This window comes from Onychomys torridus, chromosome 4, assembly GCF_903995425.1.
Source record: "Onychomys torridus chromosome 4, mOncTor1.1, whole genome shotgun sequence".
Classification (NCBI taxonomy): Eukaryota; Metazoa; Chordata; class Mammalia; order Rodentia; family Cricetidae; genus Onychomys; species Onychomys torridus.
In genome coordinates, this window is record NC_050446.1 from 129,259,093 (window position 1) to 129,275,842 (window position 16,750).

The 16,750-nt window shown below is 43.6% G+C and overlaps 1 protein-coding gene across 1 annotated transcript in view; it reads left to right on the plus strand.

Moving 5' to 3' along the window:
- Positions 1–16,750, plus strand: part of Dok5 (docking protein 5) — a 148,423-nt gene that overhangs the window by 30,494 nt on the left and 101,179 nt on the right. The window lies entirely within an intron of this gene.

Consider the following 16,750-nt stretch of genomic DNA (forward strand, 5'->3'; position numbering starts at 1 on the left):
CGTTTCTTTCAAGCGAGAGCAGGTGTCTAGAGGAGATTGGTTGGCATGGGTTTCAATGAGCTTGGAGTGACCCCGCCCCCAGCTAGGGATTTTGCATTTGGAATTGCTTACTCAGTCCCTGCATCTAGCTCTTTCCACGGCTCTTCACTGCAGGGTGCATCGGGAGATGATGACGTAAAGTGTGGGTGCTGACTGAATGAGAGGATCGCTTCTGCCCCTCATCTGCCAGGACTGTTCCAGGGTTTGGACACCTCACTTGGAATGCAAGTCTCCTGGTGGCATTTCCCCTGAGAAGTCATGTCTTCTGGCCTGACAGATGTTAACTTGACATTTCTTTCCTCTTTCATTATTCTGAATAATTCTGTACTAGGCACAAGAATTTGCCCTTTCCACTGTCAGAAGACATCAAGCGTTTCTAATAGTCCTTGGTCCCAACTTCCATTTACAGACAGAGCAGGAATTCCAAGGATTCCAGAAAAGGCAGCTAAACCTTTTCATGCTAACCTGGGGTTCAGGTGTACTTAAAAAAAAAAAAAAAAGTCAAAGCTTAAAGGAGTCTTAAATATTCTTTTTCTTTTTGCAAAAGAATTTCAAGTTATTTTAAAATATGTGGAGGGTTGCCTGGTAACCACAGTGTCATAGCTTTCTGAGAGAAGTTTCTTATTTTCTTTTGCTACTGGAGGGGAGTCGGGAAAGAGCGTAGCTGACAAGGTCCCTCTAGGTCACCTGAAACTGCTGTTAAAAAGACGGCTGATACGAGGTCTGTGCAAGGAGAAGGATGCTTCAGGAACCCTGGACCGTGTTGATCGAAGTGAGCTAAAACAAACAAACAAACAAACAAAAACAAAAACAAACCTCCCTCCCTCTTTTCTCCTCCTCCCTTCCTCTCTCCCTCCCCCCTCTCTCCCTCCCTCCCTCCCTTACTTTCTTATTTTCTCCCTTCCCCCATCCCTCTTTCTTTTTCTTTTCTGTTTCTTTCTTTCTTTTTTTTTTTTGAATTATTTTAGAATTTTAGAATTATGTTCATGAGTGTGTGCCTGCATGAGCAGATGTGTATCACATGCCTGGTGCCTAGGGAGGTCAGAGAGGGCATTAAATGCCCAGGATTATAGTTATGCATGATTGTGGGCACTAGGAAATGCACCAGGATCCCCTGCAAGAGCCACAAATGGCCTACTGCTGAGCCCTCTCTCAACACAGTGTTCTATAGGTGTGATTTCAGGCTCTGAATTTGGGGATTCGTTATTATTGATTTGTTTCCTGACAGTCTTATTCTGTTGCCTAGGGGTGGTTTGGAATTCACTATATAGCCCCTTCTGGCCTTGAATTCAGTGCAAGTCCCCCTGCCTCAGCCTTCAGAGGATTAAGATTAAAGGCATGAGCTGAAACACCCTGCTTGTTTCCCTGAAGTGTTCCTTTTAAGGTGACTAAAATCTCAGTCTTTTAGGAAGAAAGGCAATGAACCTTGAATGCCCTACTTTTTTTTTTTCTTTTTTGGAAGTAGCTTTCCAGGGCTTGGCTAATCTAGGCAGTTCTAGGCATGCCCCAGGCATGACAAGTTTCAGGGAAAGCCAGCAGCTGTCTTCAGAGATGTTCTCTGGAGTCTCTGTGTGGGACACATCGCTGGTCCAGCCCTTGGTGTCTTTTGTTCTCATTCTTCCCAGAGCTCTGCCCAGGTGATGTCTCCTCATTCCCACTGGGAACATATGCTGCTCTGATATTTCATGACTAACCTTCATCTACAATGGATGTGTGGCTCGTTCTCACAGTGGAGGCTAAAGTAATATAATCAATGACAAGACTGACACCTCTCTAGAATACTCTTGCCTCTCTTCCTCCCTGGTGGTCATGCTTGCTGTCAGATTACTGAATGTACTTATAGAGGGTGTTCAGGGATTTATATAAATGCATATATTTCTAGAAATGCAATCGTTTGGGCTATGTATTCTTTTTATCTGTTTAGAGGCAGGGTCTCACTATTGTAGCCCAGGGTGGCATAGAATGTGTAATCCTGCCTTAGACTCTTGTATCCTACAATTGCAACTCCACATCACCACTCCTGGATTTGTATGTGCATTCTTTTGGTAAGGGACATCCTTTATAGAATGTTCCAGAAAAATTTTTGCTTTGTATTTTTTTTTTTTAACTTACATAGGGAAATCGAGTGTATACCTCTATACTAGGGCAATGACTGCATCATTGTAGTAGTGAAAAATTCAACACAGTGCATATGTCCATGCCCCAGTTAGCTCTAATTGTCAAGTTGACACAATCTAGAGTCATATGAGAGGGGCTGGAGAGAAGGTCTCCAGCAACAAATCCTTGGTTGAGAATTGAAGAACTGTGTAGCTCAGATTGGTCTGCAGGCATGTCTGGAGGGATTGTCTTGATTACTCATTAATGTAGTTTGCCCAGCCCACTGTGGGTGGTGTCACCTCTCAGCAGGTGGACTTGAGTTACATAAGAAAGCTATTGAGGCATGAACCTGTGCACAAACAAGAAAGCAGCCTTCCTCTGTGGTTTCTGTTTGCCCTGCCTTGAATCCCTGCCTTGAGTTCCTGCCCTGACTTCCCTCGATGGTGGACTCTTCCCTAGATATGGAAGCCAAATAAACTCTTTTCTCCCTTGCATTGCTTTTGGTCAAGGTGTTTGTTACATTAAGAGAAATGCAACTGGAATCATCTGTTAAAGAAGAGTCATTAAATGACAATCAATCAACTAAGCTAACATCAAGGTATTTCTGGAAAATTTGTTTTCTTGCATTCTTTCTCTCCTCCATTGAAGAGCACTTGTGTACAGTGGACTTGGCCAGACAACCCCAGGCAAACTTCACCCCAAGACCCTTAACCTAATTCCACCTGTGGAGCATCTTCTGTTGTTGTCATTGCAAGACATAGTCAACAAGTCTGAGTCAGATATGAATTGACCATTGCCTGGGAACAGACCCAAGTTGTCTTGAAGGCTACATTTCACTGTTGACACTGTCTGATGGGATCCTTAGCATCAGGATTGGTAGAAGGAACCTACCTATCTGTTAAGCTAATACTTTAAAAAAATCTACCTATGTAGTCACAAAGATTTAGGGCAGATGCAGGGGTGGGTGACAAATGGCTATGAAGGGACTAGGATCAAAATTACTTTTGGCTTTGGATCTGTAACACTCCAACTCTCCACAGTCATGAGGCTCAAGTCAGTCAGTCTGTCTACAGAATGTTCAACACGGAAGTGGCTTTTCCAGGGAACTTTGGTTAGTTACAGATAGAGTACTATACCCACCTCTTCTAGGATTAGAACGTGGACGCCTTTGAAGGGAATCTTTTCTTGCCCATGACCACACACCACATTCATGATTCAACTGTCCTTTGAGATTTTACCCTTGAAAGTCTCCTTCCAGTTTCACTTCAGAGACCAATTTGTGAAGTGGTAAGCATGTGTTCTCTCTTGGTTGATCCAGTTCGGAAAGTTCATTTTCTCTAAGGAAAACAGTCATTTCTTCTATTGGTTGCCAGTGAACAATGGTGAGAGCCAACGAAAGGGCATGTGCAGCAGGTGAAACTTGAACATTATGTGCACCTCTGGAAGAGACCCTAGATGCCCCCAAACCCAGGCTAGCCCTGAGTATAACCTGGCTTGCTGCTAGCCAGCTGGGTTTGTCCAGAGCAGGCTTGATGCAAATCCTATGGTGCTCGAGTAGTTGGGGACTGCTCTGGCTGGCAGCAGCTCCTGACACAACTCATCCTTCTGACTCTCCACACTGTGCACACTCCACATGGACAGGGAAAGCAAAAAGAGATGTGCATACCACAGTAAAATGTTCACTTGCAATGTGTCATGCACCCATAGGCTAAAGGTGACAGTATTTTGGGGTGTGGCTCTCATTTCCTCATTTCCCCTGTGTGTAATTCTTTAAGAAGAAGATAGAGGTGTATGTGGTTATATAATCCCATTAGAGCAAGGAGAAGAGCTGCATTTAAATATGCATGCAGGGAACCATTGTCAGCCACAAATACATATTTCATTGTGGTAGGAATATCTATGGATGTGGTTATGATGCGGGGGCTGGTTTTGTTCAAAGTGGGATGCTAATTCAGTCTTAAGAAGAACTGAGCAGCGTTGTTTCAATGCTCGCCTCTTAGGAGATAGTATGGGTGTGTTCTGAAGCTCTGTCTTATTTATAGAGCCCTTTGCAGCAGATGGAGAGACACCAGTAAGGAAAAGAAGCTGGTTTAAATTTAACCCTTTGGAAACACTCAGCTTCGCTAGATAGGGTCTGATTTTTTTTACATCTTATGGAAAATATGTAGTTGCTTTGGAGCCTGATCTTGCTTTTGTAACATTCTTGTTAAGGCATTCTTCATCCTCACAAAGACTCAGGTCTCACCGTGAGATGAGATGATAACCAGCTAAGAGGGTTTGATGCTGGATGTGTGCCCACAATGATTTAAGAAGTAGCTGAGGCCACACGGTGGTGATGCACGCCTTTAATCCCAGCACTTGGGAGGCAGAGCCAGGCAGATCTCTGTGAGTTTGAGGCCAGCCTGGTCTCAAAGCGAGTTCCAGAAAAGGCACAAAGCTACACAGAGAAACCCTGTCTCGGGGAAAAAAAAAAAAAAAAAAAAAAAAAAAAGTAGCTGAGCTCTAAATGATGAGAACATTAACATAGATATGTACCCATTTATTCAATCAAGATATACATACTCAGGAGTCAAAATTTTTTACTAGACTGGCAAATATAGACTGCTCTCAAAGAATGTGTGGGCTAGAGTAGACCCAAGTCTTATCTAGAACCAAAGTCTTTATTATTAGTTTTGAAACTGGGTCTCACATAGCCCAAGCCAAGATATAGCTCAGACTGGCCTTGAGTTCATGGTCCTTCTGCCTGAGCTTCCTGAGTACTGAGAACGAGCTTCCATGTCCCATTTAACAATTATGTCTTAATGTTCTTGTGTCATTCTGTACCACTGCATTTAAAACCACTTTTCCTGAAAGGTGATTCTATTTCCTCCAGTTCTCTCCTGGACTTGCAAGTTCCTCCTGTTCTCCTCTTGAAGCTGCATTGTAAGTTCTAAATACCGCCACACCTCTAGAGTCATGTGTTTATCAGAGTCTTCTGAGTTCTTTATACTTGAGAGTTCCAAAACAATATTATGTTGTATAAAATCCCTAAAGAGTTTGCAACATGTACTTGATTGAAATATGACTTCACATTCATGTACATTGTTTGCCCATGACTTTAAATATTGAAATCCTAACTCTTCTGTCTCTTGTGTCTTCATCACTTGCTAGCACTGTGTTAACTCATTTGGGCTGACCTTGTGGATGAACGGTCTTATTAAATAAGAAACACAGAGCCAAATACAGAGTTAAAAGCCAAGAGGTCAGAGCAATAGCTTAAAACTTCCTTACCCTTCCTGCTGCTGCTGTCCTTCCCTCAGCAAGAAATCTACTTCCTGTGTATCTGTCTTTTTTTATAGACTTTCTGGTCTACCTTCTCATTGGTTGTAAACCCAACCACATGACCTCCTCATCACTTCCTGTCTGTACAGACCTTCAGGTCTTCTATGGTTGGTATTGAGATCAAAGGCATGTGCCTCCATGCTGGCTGTCTCCTTGAATGCACAGAGATCTGCCTGTCATGTGATCTGGATTAAAGTTGTATGCCACCACCGCCTGGCTTCTGCTATGGCTTGCTATTAGGTCTGACCCCAAGGCTACTTTATTTATTAACATACAAATAAAATCACATTTCAGTAAAATAAAATACCACCATATAACCTGGCCTCAATTTCTTCACTTGAAATACTAGGTAAGAGATATGGACTCTGACAGGTATCAAATGGTATTTTATATATGCACAAAATGGGAGGTTGGTGTTCTGGCATGGTTTAGGCAATGTAAGTGCAGATATCTCAGCCTCTGTGTAGCTATATAGGCTTAGTTTAAATCCTAGCTTTGCCATTCAAAGCCTCTCTGGGGATGTAGGTATTCATCTTGTATCTCTAAGCTTTAATTTCCTTGTTGGTAAAACAAAACAACCATAACCTTTTCTTTACAGGATTGAGTATGTAGGGACATCATTGATCCGAGTGGTCTGGATGGCTCTGTAAGAGATGTACTACACACACCCTCCCACTTCCCAGTGTATACGCTGCAATCCTGATCATCAAGGTGATGGTGTTGGGAGATGGGGCTGTTGGGTGGTTGCAAGAGCAGAGCCCTTAGGAACCACTTGGCAGCCCCCTGTGAAGGAGGCCCAAGGGCTCCCTCCTTCTTACATGTGTCAACACTTCCCAATCCCCAGAGCTGTGAGAAATAAATGATGCTGCTTGTAAGCTACTCATCTGTGGCATCAGATATGGTAGCCTGAGCAGACAAGGGTCTCTGCCTAGATCTTCATGTGCACCAGCTTCTCCATTAAGCTGTCCATGTGACTCTCTTCCTGACATCCTCAGTGGGCCTCTGTGGTGGCTGCTACCAGAATTCCACTTTGCCATGAGGAATTTGGGATCTAGTGTAAGTTCATCCAGGTCAGAGTCAACATACCTAGATCTCCATTTAAGTAAGGACAGATTTTCAAAGAGTGTTAGGCTTTAGTCAGTGTTATTGTTGTTCTCTTGTACACTAACTTCATTCTCTTGAATCAAGAAGGATAGTATGATGATTTAAAGAGAGACAATAGGGTCAGCAGTAAGATGGCTCAGTGGGTAAGGCTCTTGCCTCTGAGCCTGATAACTGACTTCAATTCCTGGGACTTACATAGTGAAAGAGGAGAACTGAATTCTACAAGTTTTTCTCTGACCCCCACATGAATGCTTGTGGTGCTCTCAAATGAATAAATGTACTAATTTTTTTGAAAAGAAAACAATGTATATTGGATGTTTAGTGCCTGTTTCACAGTAAATGTTGAAAAAGTATTGGACATTTGATATTATATTTATGCCCTTTTTAACCTATAAATCATAATTTTAATTGATTCTGTTTCTAATATTGTCTTTAAAATTTAGAACCCCAAAGAATTTATGAAATGATCCATTCTTCTCTATAAGGATACACAATTTTCTGGTTACTATGTTACAAAGATAGGGAATGACAGTATTCTTGAAGCATCTTCAGAAAGCAGAAACATACTCCTCATGTGGGTCAGGGCTCAAGTTTGAGTGTGACACTGTTGGCAGATTTTTCAAATGACTAGTTTTCCCTTTAAATAGATGTCATTAAGTCTGCAACACCCTTGTGGGATTCAAATAAATGATGGGTTTGTAATCATATTCAAGAATTTGCCTCTATGCTGTTAAATAACCAATTTCCATTTTCCTTTCAAAAGAATACTTGTTTTGGCTTCATGGATATGTGACACCTCCAACATTGCAGATTGTCTGTGGCCAGTCTGACCTGGAGCTTTCAGTAACACCTCATTTCATCTTCCCAGTGACAGTCTTGTTGAACATTTTTGTTGTGGGCACAGCGTGCTCCCACTAGTGTGGTGCACAGACCTGCCCACTGAGGCTACTTGGCCGTCTCGTCATGATACATTTGAGCTCTCATTATTGTGTACATGTCATTGGGCCTTTCCTCTTCCTGACACAGTTGTTTGGACTAAAGACATCTCTGTGGAATTCCTTCCTCCTCCCACCTCAAACACGCATGTCCTTCCCATCGCAGCCAAGGGCAATTCTTCATTGCTACTCTAGGTCATGCATGGCTTCATAAGTTGTCACCTGGAGGACTGAGCATCAGCTTGTCTTGCTCTGTTGCTCCTACCATTGCTCAGTTTTGGTCAAAATGATTTTTGAAACCATTAGAGTCCTGTCTCCTACTCAAGATGACACACATTTTGTATCATACTTAGAGTAAAACATGGGGTCTGTGGGTAGCCTCTGATGGGCCTGTGGCTCCTTTCTAAAGTTCCTCTTCTACATCATTCCACTTCTAATTAGTTTTACCTCTTCTTAATCATGGCAGGTACACTTTGCCTCTGGTGCCTTGATATCACATTTTTTTGTCTGTTTATGACTCAGTTTCTTCCTTCCATCATCCGGATGCCAGTTTCAATAATGCCTAGCAGAGAACCTCTATATATACTCTTAAATAGTGTGTGATCTCTCTCATGGCCCTTATTCTTTGTCATCTGACTTCATGTTGTGGCCTTTTTAAGTACATGACTTGTGATGATAAACACATGCTGTGCTATAGCAAGTGAACCCTCTAAAACACCTGGATCTCCAACATATTAGTTTTGTTCTAATACTGATCCCTGGTTCCCCAGCAGATTCTGCAAATGAAGAGTTCTATCCATCTAATATCAGATGCCAACAACCAATGGGACTTCCAGGGTGCCCATGCTTCTGTTCAGCTTCCTTCAAATTTGGGGGTATCTCTTGGTTCCCCTTTCAGGCTCAGTAGAACACTCTTCATTTGCATCTCCTGGATTATTAGAAAGGTCACAACTGGAGAGTGACAGGGTAGACGAATGCTTGGGGCTAGGTATGAAGAAGGGCTGATCTAAGGTGTCTCATGTCCTTTCTGAGGTTCCACCCCATGTGTTCACTAACCCAGAAGCTTCTCAAATCCTGGCACTTAAGAGTTTTATGAAAATATCCTGACAGTGGCATGAGTGATCATTGGTGATGAACTTGAACTCCATCACTTCTCATCCAGAAAGGTATGCCTGGGGCGGAGAGTTCCATTCCTCAAATGGCTTAGTCAGTTTCTCTGATCACGAAGTGTCATGTGAGGTTGGAAGGGGCTTGTTACAGGCAACAAGAGATGCTTTGAAAATTCACTTAAGAAGTTCTAGGACTCTTAGGAGCTCTGTACCAGGAGTTGGGGACAAAATGGGATACACAGTTCTTACACATCACACCAGTCTACCTGATTTTCGTTATACTTATGTCTATCGATCGTCTTTCTGCACCTTCTAATTAAACCCCATAGAGAAGGATTGCTTCTTGAGTATTTACTACCCAGAACAATGTCTGTGACATCACAGACACTCATCTGTACTTCACTTGTTAACATGCCCATTAATTAATTTAAATGTTAATAGAGGGCATCAGTAAATGCATGTAGAGGTGGACACGAGTAAACCCATGCTCCTCAGGGGCAGATTGGAAGAGCTGGGCTGCTCCTGGTGTCCACTTTGAGTTCCTACCCATGATGCCTTTTTTTTCTTCTTTCTATACTGAGTTTGCCAGCCTCCTCAAAAACATTTCCCAGGCTAGTCTCAAAGGGTTTCCTTTTTTTTTTTAAGGCCATGTAAACCATAATTTCATTGTTGCTGAAATTACAGAAGGGTTCATTAGATGTTGCTTTCAGATTTTCTGACTCAATATGTGTTGAAGATTCATCTGCAGGTTAAAAATTAAAGCAACCTTTAAGACACTGAGTGATCTCTCTGGTCCCTGCTAACTCTGCCCGCAGGCAACAGCAGTCCTGGTTTTACCCCCTGGTTCTAGTGTTTCCTTCATTAAGGTTTATTCTGCCCCATCTGTCTCCTGCAGGAGAACAAAACAAGGCTCATTTTTAACCTTACCCCCACATTCCTCTCCACTAGGTTTGATGGGGTCAGATTTCAGAATCACCTCATTCCCTTTTCTCTCTCCTCTGCTAACGATGTTGGGCAGAGACAGGCTGTTCCCACAGAACCTTGCCTCTGGGGGCTTTTCTCTGTATTGTGATGGGTCCTGGACAACTTGGCACCAGATCTGCAGAGCACTCTAACTAGTGAATATTCAGGGTAGAAATCTATTTGTGCCCTTGATCCAGAGCTGACCACCTGGGGTGCTGGCTGCAGAGTGAAAGGGAACCTGGAAGGCAAGAGTCCCCTGTAAAGGACCTTAGAAATCACAATTTCTCCTTACAATTCAAACTTTCTCACTACGGTCTCCTGGTTTCATTATGAACCAAATAAATGCTTGGCAGAGAGCAAGAATGAATGGTTATAAAGCACACACAAAACCAACATGAGAATACAAAAGGCACCCAATTGCTGGAGTTCCCTAGAGCTGTGTAATTAAATTAAACTGTGTTTTCCAGAAATACCTGGAGCGACTCCATCTTCCAATAATAGACAGGTTTTTTTGCACAGAAGGCTATGTCTAAACGCTCAGAAAAAAACAAAAAACAAAAAACAAAAAACGAAACAAACAAACAAACAAAAAACCCAGTAGGGTTGTCTGTTATGGGAAAGCAACCTGCCCTCCCTTCTCTTTATCAAATACTACCCTGAAAGGCGAGTGCAATTCCGCATTCAGGAGCAGAGGCACTTTAGGATCAATTGCTTGTCACAAACAGGTAATGTACATAAAATAATGAGATTTGATTGAACATAGACAATGTTTACCAAGGCCCAGTCTGCCTGGTTTATTGTTTTGCTGAGAGGTGGCTCACAATAGTTGAGGCTTCTGTATCAGTCTGATAAGGACACTGAAATAATTGAACTTTAAGCAGAGGAAGAACCCACAGGGCTTCTCTCATTAATATTTCTCTACAAAGTGGAAGGCTGTCATAGCTTGAAAGAAGGCACGCCTTTGGCCTGTGAGTGATAGATGAAGGCTTCCTTATCAGAACAATTGCCATTCTAGTTCTAATGGCCAACCACTAGATATTTGCTTTAACATTTCTCTTATCTCTTCATTTTGCTTATTTTTTGTTGCTTTGTATTTTTCTTCTTTTCATGTTCGTGTGTATGTAGTGTGTATACCTACGCATGCATGTTCACACATGTGCATGTTCATGTGTGTGCACACACCAGTGTAGGCTTGAGATTGACTTCCTTGGTCACTCTGCATCTTATTCTTTGAGGCAGAGTCTCACAGTTGTACCCACAGCTCACAAGTATGGCTACTCTCTATTGCCAGCTTGCTCTGTGGATCTTCTGTCTCCACCTTAGGCTCTATAGAATTATAGATGGGTTGCTGGGCTCTCATGCCATTCAGTGGAATCTGGGTATTGTAACTCTTGTATGGTTGACAAAGACTTTAATCACTGAGCCACCTCCCTAGCCACAAGAGGTCTCTGCTGTTGAACACACACACACACACACACACACACACACACACACACACACACACACGTTTTTGCCTGCATTCCTATGCTCTTAACCATTGAGCTATCTTTCCAGTCCCTGCAAGGAATCTTAGATCTCACAGTTTTCATTGCTCTCAGGAAACAACCCCCAGCTACCTGCTCTTCCCTTGGTCATCATGGTTAGCCACACCAAGTTCAAGTAAAAAATTAGCCCATTCAGGCTGATATGACATTCGTGTATTTTGTTTTTTAAGTAGAAGAACCTTTCCCAGCTCTTGGTGAACTTATCTGGGGGAGCTAGTCTGCCAGATGATTGATAGTCACCAAAGCCACTCACCCCAAGCAATGGTTTCCAAGTATGTGGTCTCACCCTAAAGAAAAAAAACATAGACCAAGATTCAGCAAACAAATGTAGATTTATCAAAGAAAAATGAGAAAGACATGAGAACAGGAGGGCTTCCATGGGAGGAATACTAACCTTCTGCCATGCCCTGTGACCACTTAGGAGGTTTGGGTGGTAATTATGAGACTAAAGTCAACTTTATTGAGAGTGGTCACTTTTAAATGTACCGTGGACTAAGCCACTCCTGGGCCCAATGGGAGACATAGTCATGTATTTCTTATTCTATAAGGGGAGTGGTCCCCAGCTTGACCAACTGGGCACCAGCACTGGAGGACATTTCACACTTAAACCAGAGCAGCTGGTTTCCACATTTTGTGGACTCTGGAATCAAGTTATTTTGTATATTTACATATGTGGATTTGTCCTGTGCTGGCTTCAGCTTCACACAGGTTTGTGTATGTGCTCATTTCCCTTGGAGAGACCAGAGCCTATACACAGATACAGAGTCACCACTGCTCCTGACCCCTGCATGGTCTTCCAAGCTGACTTGACTTTACTTTAATTGTTGCCTACTGGTAAACGTTTCAATTGCATCACCTCCTTTCCTATTTCAAATAGCACTAGAGTGGACACATCCATTCCAATGTGCACAAGGAAAGCTAAGTTTCTCTGATCAGGTCTCCAGTTGCTCCCATGGAGGTGGTCTAAACCACATTTTCATCTTTTCTGAAAACCCTGATGCAACTTCTTTCCAGGCCTAGTCCAACAAATGTGGTGGCTTTCCCCTATAATTAGCTTATTTTTGTCATATGGAGGACATGACTCATAACTCATCAGGTCCATATTATGCTATTTGCCTACAGCCAAGTTTGTGGCCCACCATTAATAAGTATTTGAAATGATGTTACCAGTGTCTGTGTTCCTATCACCGCACTAATGCCCTCAGAGTCACATTGTAAAAGCCTTGCACTGGAATGGAATATTTAGGTTCCGATGAATCTTGAATCCACTTCCATTTTAGCCTTAGGACCTTAGCATTCCAGAGGACCAGAGGACCAGAAGATTAAAACTGCAGTACACCTTGGATGCCAGCCAGGGAAGCTTTGAAATTCTGGAGACTCAGAAGGTTAAACTGATGTTAGGGTGGGAAGAAAGCACTGGCTTGGCTTTGTTTCATAACACGCTGAAGCACTAATGCATTCAGGGTCCTGCAACACTCAATAGCTTCCTCCTCGGCTGCTTTTACCCTGCAGTAGGCAGATGGAAGAGGCTGAGCTCTTGCCGCCATTACTCCTATAAAGTCATGGGGGAGCCGGGGGCCAATCAGTGTCTGGCAAAAATGCTCCTGCCTTCTTCGCATCCTTTCTGGGGGCAAGGGCAACTCCAGTCAGACTTTGTGGAGGCACATTTCCAAGGAAGCACCAAGAAGGGGTTTATATGGAGGCTGCTGGCTCTGCTCATGGCGCTTTCTCCTTTGTTTCTCTATGCCACTTGGGAGCTACTTCTCTGCGTATCCACCACCATCCAATTACCATGTGGGAGTAGACCTGGCAGCAGGCCTCACCCCTGGCAGCACCGACAGTCTCCAGAGAGGCCATTATGCAGTCACTGTGGGGGCATGACTTCTTTATGATTGGGGTGATCATCACTATTCTCCAAGTGCAGGCTCAAGGGCCTCCCACACACTCAGTCTTTACAACAAATATTTATTGACTGCCTGCAGCATGAGCTTGAGTTGAGGAGAAGGGGATGAAGAATGTAGCCACAGTCTTTATTCATTGTACGGTGACAGTAGCTGACGTGTATTGAAGAACTGGTCAGTCTCCTGACACTGTTCTAAGATGCTGTACGTATCAGGGCTTCTTGGATTCTCTCTGACAAGGAGGAAGGGACTATTACAGTTATCTCAGAAAGGACAGAAAGGTTAGACAACCTGCAAGGCCTACACAGTATGTCTATTTTATTTCTATTTATTTATTTCTTTATTTTTGGTTTTTTAAGACAGGATTTCTCTGTGTAGCCTTGGCCATCCTGGAACTCGGTCTGTAGACCAGGTGGGCCTCAAACTCTCAGAGATGCACCTGCCTCTGCCTCCTGAGCACTGGAATCAAAGGCATGCACTGCCCGGCATCTTGTTTTATTTTATTGCGTGTGTCTATATATATTTTGTGTGTTTGCATGTTTGTGGGCATCTGTGCATCCGTGTGTCGTTGATGTCCAATGTCTTTCTCAGTTGTTATCTGCTCTATTTACTGATAGGTTTTCTCTTGATGAGCCCAGAGCTTGATGATTCCACTGCTCTTGCTTGCCAGCTTGTCCTAGGGATGTCTGTCTCTGCCTCCTCAGTACTGGGAAGCAACCACCAGGCTTGGGGATCTGAACACCCAGCCTCGTTCAGGCACTGAGCTGTCTCTTGGGCTCTGGCATGTGTGCTTTACAAACAACATTTGAGATGAGGCAGGCTGTGCTCTTGGTTGGCATTGCACGTCTTCTCTATGTGCTTGGACATACCTTGACATAGGTGTGACAGTCAGAAAGTCCCATCTCCAGGGGGATGAAGATGTAGCTTAGTTGGTAGAGTTTTGCCTAGCAAGCAGGCAGCTTGGGTATGAACTGGGCATGATGTCCTTTGTATGTAATCCAAGAATGAGGGAGGTGGAGGAGGGAGGATCCGAAGTTCAAGGTCATCCTAAGCTGCATAGTGAGTTGATGACCATTCTAGGCTACTTGAGACCTACTTCACCTCAAGAGAAGGAGGGGAAAGAGAAGGAGGAGGAGGAACAGGAGGGAGAGGAGGGGGGATCCTGGTAGTATAGGAGGCCCTGCGTGGGCCTGAATCACAGCTTGTCTGAAGCCTCTGGGTTGCATGCAGACTTGTGACTTTACATGCTTGCTGCTGCTACCCTGTCATTTCCCTTTCCTATTGACTGATCCTGACCCTGCCACTTTCTCTCCTCTTTTCCCTGTCTGGGTGGCTGGCAGTGGCTTTTCTAGCCATTCTCCAGTTTGGGCAAGATGCCAGGAGATGCTGAGACCCAAGGCTTGAAAGGCATTTCCTCTAGCTTTGTCGGAACCGCCTGGCCTAAACTAATTGCTGCCACCTGAGTTTGAAAAACCTTTGAAGTTTTGAATAGTTTCTCTGGGGACAGCAGGCATGTCTTGACTTGGAAAGCAAGTTGGTGTCTGTGTGAACGTGACCTTAAGGCAGCCTCAGTCTTGTCAGAACTGCTCCTTCACCCTGGTGTTTGTTTTCCAGTGTGAGGAATCTGTTGCTGCTGCCTGTCGTCAGTGACTCCTCTTCCCTCTGGGTTGCAGGCTCTAACTGAAAGGAGGCCCCTCTTACCCACCATCTCCTTAGCTTCAGTTTTAAGTATTTTAAGCCCTAAATTGCTGTGGTTCGTTTCTGTAATGAGGATTACCCTGTGGCCTCCAGTATATTTAACAACATTCCTGTTTCCCGTCCACCAGGTGCCGGTTGTACCTCCCTCGTCATTGTCACATCCAAATACAGATTTAGACACTGTCTGTTGGCCCTGGTGGGCAGCATCTTAGAAGTCCTGATCCAGTCACAAAAAGCACTTGTCAGCAGCTCTGTGTCATTCAGATGTAAGACAGCTTTCTATTTCTGTGGCTCTTGTCTCAAACACTCTGTGAAAAAATTCTAGAAGTAAATAATTCATGAATTCTAAATTGTGCACTGACCCCAGTAAGGCAACAAGATCTTGCAAGGCTACGGAATATACTCTCTTCCTGCCCAGGGCACGAATCCTCCCTTTGTTGAGCATATCCATGATGTACACACGATGCACTCATGAATCACTTAGTTCACTTAGGAGCTGTCTTAAGCTTTCTTTTCTATTGCTGTGCAGAAATACCCTGACAAAAGTGACTGAATGGAGTCAGGGTTTATTTTATCTCACAGTTCACAGTAGGGAAGCTAAGGCAGCAGGAGATTGTAGGTAGCAGTTGGGCCCATCACATCCACAATTACAATACTGCTCAGTTCTCTCTTTGAGTACAGGATCCCAGACCTGGGAATGGTGCCTCCCAGAGTGGGCACACCTCTCCACATCAGTTAACATAAGATAACATGCTCAGAGGCCTGTTCCCAGATGAGTCTAGATTTGGTCAAGTCGATGGTGGACACTAGCCATAGCAGTAGCCACATTTGTGTCACCAGCTCGGTTGCCATGGTATGGAAGTACCTGGGCTCAGGTCACCCTTATTTCACTTAATCATAGCCTCAAAGAATAAGGGCAGTTACGTTGACGTGAGATCTGCCAAAGGGAAGCTGTAAGGTGCTTTCCTGAGATATCAGCCCACATTGTACAGAAAGGTAGTATAGAGCACACTAGGACCTCTTTTAAAAGAAAAGATTTGTTTCTATGTATGTGTGCATATATGCACACATGTGAGTGTGGTATCCACGGAATCCTGCGGAGGATGTTGCACCTCCTGGAGTTGGAGCTACAGGAGGTTGTAAGCCACCTGACAGGTTCTGGAATAGAACTCTCGTCCCCTGGAAGAGCAGCAAACACTCTTGACCCCTGAGCCATCTCTCCAGCCTTTGCAATAAGATCTTGAGAGACAGTGCTCACTAACAGAGCTTGCCCTGCAGTGGGCCACACACTGGCTGAGATTGTTCTCTGTCATTTAGCTATTGTTCTAATTTGTTGCTGTGCCTAAATTATAAATTAACTCTGTTATGGAAATGTATATGTATATAGGAAAGCATGGTGGATAGAGATTTTGGTACCATTTGTTTGTGGCTGCTGACATCTGCTAAGAGTCCTGAAATGTGGCCCTCCACATACACGATATGGGCCTCCTCAGGAGACCTTTTATCTCTTTTTCGTTTTGAGGCAGTCTCAATGGATAGTCTAGGCTTGCACTGACTTCACAGAGTTCCACCTGCCTCTGCCTCTAAAGCGCTGTGATTAAAGGTGTAATCCACCTAGCTTGGCTTAAAGATGACCTGGATGATACAACAAAAAAGATACCTTATAGCATTTCAGTGATTCAGGATTTAGATTTGCTTTGTCTGTATTGTAATCACACCCTATCAGTAGTAATAATAATAAAGCATTCAATTAGGAGATGAATATATAACCAGTAAAACAATAATCTTTGTTAAGGAGCCCTCCACTCTCCACCTCCTTCTCCTCTTCTCTTTCTCTTCCATCTAATCCCTCTGCCTTTTGTTCTTCTGAGACTTGTTTTCATGTATCCCGGTCTGTACTTAAATTTCCTATGTAGCTGAGGTTGTCTTGAACTGATCTTCTAGCCTCTACCTGCTGAGTGCTGTGATTACAGGTGCATGCTAACATACCTAGTTGATTTGGTGCATCATATATCATGGGCTGGCACTGTACCAGCTGA